Raw genomic sequence first — 6,082 nt, forward strand, 5'->3', positions numbered from 1 at the left:
AGTCATATGTTGAAGACATGTTTTACTAATTTTTTTTAGTGGTAAAAATAATAAAAATATAAATTGTGGTGGAAATTTAGGTGATTTTATACTTATTCTCGTTTTAGACGTGATATTTGAGTTTAACTCAAAGCAAAAAGTTAGATTGGTATATTGACAACTCATTTTTATCTATTGTAACTATAATAGAATTAAGAGTTAATTTGGCTCCTAAAATTGGTATAGCTTCAGTTGAGTCTAAATTGAAATTTAAGTATCAACTCAACTTTGAAGTTAACAATATTTAACAAATTAATCCAAATTTAATAAGTTTTTAGGTATTAAAATGGATTGTATTTGACTAATTTACCAAATATTGTCAATTTTAAAACTAATCACGCAAGACTCGGACACTCAAATATGTGGTGGGGTGAAATTCCATCTTTCTGTAATAGCCTAGTTTTAGCTGATTCGATAGGCAGAGTTAATTATCGGTTCTCTTAACGCTGTATTGGCGAAACCTCTGTATTCTTTCATTTTTTATTTATTTATTTATTCATTCGGGCTTTGGTCCGGGTCTAGGGAGGTGCCATCATAGCTGAGATGTCCTGAAAGCCGGTTCCTTCCCCCGCCTTTAATAAAAAAAAAAAAAACTAAATAAATTGATATTTAAACTTCAATTTAGACTAAATTGAATTTGTTAGGCCAAATTAACCTTTTAACTCAATTATAATTTGAAAAATAAATAAACTCATTCGTATTTTTATATATATTTAATAAAAAAGACATAATAAATTGTTTTCAAATAGTATAATTTGATATTTGAAAAAACCCATTTTTATCCACATCTATTCCAATTTTTAAAAATCAAATTAACTCCTCCTGATAATGATAATCCTAATCTTTAGAAAAGAGAATAATGGATTTATGTTTGAAAAAAAAAACTCATTCTTATCTTCATGTATTTAATAAAATGGATATAAGGAGTTATCTTTATATGGTCTAATAATTTAAACTTTGAAATGATAACCATTATAATTTGAAAAATTAACTTAACAACTAAAGTGAATCCAACATGATCCAAACGTGGCTTAAAAAGTCAAGATAGTATTAACAACTAAAATAATATAATTATAATTTGAAAAATTAAATTAATAGGTAAAATTATAGAAATACAATAGATTGCATTTTAAACTTAAAGAAACAATATCATAAAAAGCATGCCCGTAAGCATTACACCAAAAGATCTTTTGCTCTTTCCATCAGTATAATACAGAATGAGCCCAAAATATGAAGTGAAGAAATAATAAGTATTGCAGCAGTTTTGCCACTACCAGTTTCAGCACAAGCCAAAAGATCTATTCCACTAAGAGCCACTATCATAATCTTTAATATCCTTCATGATGCTTTGGTGCAAACACTAACACAAGTATAATCTATTCTTAGTTCCATAAAGTAGTACGCCATAAGAAATAGTAATAAAAATGCAATTTATTAGCGATAAGAAAACAAAAGCTACCATGTCCTCAAATGATTCAATTGCTGCGGATGCACGAGACGAGCCTAAAGCAACGGTAACTTCGACATTAAGCTTTTCGCGAACATCTTCAATCTAAAGGTAAATTCAGCCAAGCAAAACTATTCAAGCACAAACGAAAGCATTTGAAAATATCACAAATCAACTGAAACTTCCATTCGACCAATAAAATATAAGTAAAAAATAAATAAATAATGAAATCTTATGAAAATGGGACGAAACACAGGAACAAAGGGAAAAATAGCTACATAAAATTAGTTCCGCCTCTGAAATTAGTTACATAAAATAGCTCAAAAGATGACATTTGATTGAGTGAAGATAGGAGAAACACAGGGAAAAATATTAAAGGAATGGAATTATAAACTTGACATTAACACTCACCCATATTAGATACTTAACATACTCAGAGAGAGTCCAAAGAAGAACGCAGGAACTCCTACCACCAACGGACCACAAGATAGCAAGAACCCATGGTTCCTCCCTCTAGTTTCAATCATAGAATTCCCTAAAATAAGAATAAAAGCAGCTATAACGTGAAGAATGAGAATGCTGGGAATGATGAAATACAAACCAGAAGGTCATCAGTTCAACAGAAATAAATTTGAATCAATGAAACTAGAAATTTAATAGCAAAAGATGGCATAAATACAAAATAATTAAAAAAAACACCAATTGGGAAAAAAAACTCAAGAAATGAACCCAAGCAGTCTAACAAAGAAGAAAAATGAGAGGAACCTAAAACATGAGTTGGATTAATAGTAAAAGAGAGACGAATATGAGTTGGATTAATAGCGAAAGAGAGAAGGAACCTAAAATGAGTAGAACTCTTAACCTCAAAAAACTCTTTAGTTCAAAAACCACAAATAAAGATAAGAGACAGTTAAAGTTCAAATACTAATGGTTGTACATAGAGATAACATACAAACCGAAAAGCATTAAACTTACTCCATAGCTGTAATTTTAAAAAGAAAAATAGAATAATTCCGAAATAATTGACAAAATTACAACTCAGCAAAAGCTCCCTTATTAAGCCACGATCAGTTTAGTAATCTTCTATTAGTTTGATTTTTTTAGTTTCCACTCTTTATATATATATAATAGATACGGATAATATTTTTTTTATCATTTTTTACTTTTAAATTATGAGAAATTTACATATAAATTCACATTTTAAAAACTATCTATAATTAAATCCTAATTTTAAATTATATTAAATTAATAAAATCATTATTTTTAATTTATTTTAAGATTTAGAATTTATAACTTATGGGTCTAGAATATATTTTCTAGAGTTTAGGATTTATGAATTGGAATTTAAATTTTTTTAAATTAAAATATAAAAACATATTTTATTTATTATATATGAAAAATAATGACATTTTCAGAATTAAATTTAATAATCTAATTTAATTGTAATTTTATAATTAATTATGATATTATTCATCTAACTAATCCTTTAATTATTGATTTATAATGTTTATGCTTCATAGTCCGTCAAGAGTGTATAAGCGAAACTTTAATTGGGAGTACTCTAAAGTTTTGCTTGTTTTGAGCTTAGAGGAAATTAATTGGAAAATAGGATATTTAGCTAATTTTATCTTGGCTGCCATGTTAAGGGTAAAATTACCATTTTAGACCTTAGAGATAAAATGGCTTCTAGATGCAAACGTTAAGGGTAATTTTTGCACCTTAACCAAAAAAATTTAATTTTAGTCCCAATAAATTAGTGAAATTTCAAGGTTAACTAAATAATCATAACTCTATCTAGACTATTTTTCTATGACTTTTTCAAAATATCCTTCATATATATATAACACTTAGAAATTTCTTACTCTTTCTTCTTTCTCTCTTCCATTTGACTTCGTTTTTTGCAATTTGCGAAGCCTGCGAAGATAATACTACTTAAGGACATGATTTTTACTTCGTATTTTTTGCAATTTGTGAAGCCTGCGAAAATAATACTACTTAAGAACATGAAACTTACTTCGCATTTTTCGCAATTTGCGAAGCCTACGAAGGTAATACTAATTCGTAGAATGACTTCTACTTCGCAGTTTTCGCAATATGCGAAGTAAAAGTCATGTTCTTAAGCAGTATTATCTTCGTAGGCTTCGCAAATTGCGAAAAATACGAAAAATATGAAGTGGTATATAACATTCAAATCATAACAACAAGAGTGCAAACATTAAAATCATAACATTATCAAAATTTACAACAACATTGCAACAATAATTATAAAATTAAAATCATAATATTATCAAAATCTACAACAAGATTGCAACAATAATTCAAATTCTAAACCCTAAACCCAAGGAATTTGCTAAGAAGTTATAATAAGCAAACGGAAGTTCAAAAGCAGAAGGAACTAGAACATTGGAGTGCTTTCATACTTTACAGAAGCAAGAAAAATTGGCGGCGTCATACAGAAACAATGACATTTGGGATGATAATGGTGATTTTTCTTTTTTTTAAAGAAATAATCCAAGAAAAATCGGCAGGTCCACCATTTTCATCGCATCCCAATCACCATTCACTCTGATTGATGTTTTTGTACTCAAGATAAATGGATCATTGTGATTGATGCTTTTGTATTCAACATTCACAAAAAAATTAAGTAATTTTAGAAAAATAATGAACGAAACACACTTGAAAATGATGATTTTTACTTCACAAAATGAGTTTGCGTCACATTTTGCGAAGTCTGCGAAGCAAAGTTCACTTGGAAAATGATGATTTTGCTTCGCAGAAAGCGATTCTGCGAAGAGAAAAACAAACTGGAAAAGGATGGTTTTTCTTTGCAGGCTTCGCAGATTCTGCGAAGCAAAATCATCATTTTCCAGGTGATTTTCTGTTCGCAGGCTTTGCAAAATGTGACGAAAACTCATTTTGCAAAAATTTCTAGAAAAAGATGAAGATAAAAAGGTAGAAATCTACTTTATTTCTGTCTTTTGCCATTGAAATAAACATATGATAAACACAGAAGAACGTTGAATAATCATGCTTTCGATCATTGTGATTGATGCTTTTGTATTCAACATTCACAAAAAAATTAAGTAATTTTAGAAAAATAATGAACGAAACACACTTGAAAATGATGATTTTTACTTCACAAAATGAGTTTGCGTCACATTTTGCGAAGTCTGCGAAGCAAAGTTCACTTGGAAAATGATGATTTTGCTTCGCAGAAAGCGATTCTGCGAAGAGAAAAACAAACTGGAAAAGGATGGTTTTTCTTTGCAGGCTTCGCAGATTCTGCGAAGCAAAATCATCATTTTCCAGGTGATTTTCTGTTCGCAGACTTTGCAAAATGTGACGAAAACTCATTTTGCAAAAATTTCTAGAAAAAGATGAAGATAAAAAGGTAGAAATCTACTTTATTTCTGTCTTTTGCCATTGAAATAAACATATGATAAACACAGAAGAACGTTGAATAATCATGCTTTCGATTCGCACAAGAAGAAAGAAACCTAGAGACGAACATGAAATAGGAAGATGAAGAACCATCCTTTACAAAAATAGAGAAACAAAGAAAGAAAGAAGAGACATGATGATAAAAAAAATGGAGATGGTTCCGCAAATTATAAAGGAAGGGGAATGATGAAAAGATGGACAGTAAATGAAAAATGAAACCGATAGAAGGAATGAGAGAAGATGAAAAATCACAAATGTGTAGTAGATCTAGTAATTGGTCTAGATATATAAATGAATCTTACCTAATTTTCCCTATTTTAAATTATCAGGTGTTGAGGACGTAATCAATTACATAACACCCCTGAGCCTCAGACTGAACAATAATTGAATTTGAACCTTCCGCTGCCTTAAAAAGTAACAGTTGCGTCACAGTCAAGTCAAGCATTTGTATATACTTACTTGCTAAATCTTGGACGCGTCGTCAGCACTAACGTCACATTTCCCTCCTCGCCTTTTAAAATCGTTTATTAAGGATAAATCTTCAATATCTAAACGTAAGGGCTTGGCTGTCATTTCAGAAGGCTGCGGGACTACTAAATAAATATTAATAAACCCTTCATCCCTATTCTATTATACAATTGTTAATATTACGGATGAGTCAAACGAAAAAGAATCTGAAAATATATCAATTTCTATAATTGTTTTTCCATAATTGACATTATTTTAAATTTATAGCACCCTAAAATATTTATTATTGATAAATCAATTATTTTTAATAACTTATGTAAAATATGCAATTTTATAGTATTAATTATATAAAAAAATGGGCAAAGTTTATGGTTAGGAGCAATTTTACTCTTAATATTTTTAAATGTTGCAATATTACCTTTAATATTGATAGTCAAAAACAATTTTATTCGTAACGTTGATAAGTTTGATCAATTTGTGAAATAATTCATCAAAATGTCTTCTTGGTGTTGAATCTTGTTATATAAACTTCACATGTGCATCATTTTATCACTCATTAGTAACCGATCACAAACATATAATTAGACGTGAAATTAAAAAAAGAAATTGTCTGTTGTACGAGTTGGACAAAAAATTTAAATATTTCACCGAATTTATAAATATTAATCTCTAATTTTATTATTAAAT

At 28.8% G+C, this 6,082-nt stretch overlaps 1 long non-coding RNA gene across 1 annotated transcript; it reads right to left on the minus strand.

The window, feature by feature from the left end:
* Positions 1-1,179: 1,179 nt before the first annotated feature.
* LOC136220850 (uncharacterized) lies at positions 1,180-2,578 on the minus strand. The gene is made up of 3 exons (XR_010684749.1): positions 1,898-2,578; positions 1,499-1,591; positions 1,180-1,399 (listed from the first exon to the last, which is right to left on the minus strand). It is a non-coding gene; the product is annotated as an uncharacterized lncRNA (long non-coding RNA).
* Positions 2,579-6,082: the final 3,504 nt, after the last annotated feature.

The sequence above is a fragment of the Euphorbia lathyris genome, chromosome 2, assembly GCF_963576675.1.
Source record: "Euphorbia lathyris chromosome 2, ddEupLath1.1, whole genome shotgun sequence".
Classification (NCBI taxonomy): domain Eukaryota; kingdom Viridiplantae; phylum Streptophyta; class Magnoliopsida; order Malpighiales; family Euphorbiaceae; genus Euphorbia; species Euphorbia lathyris.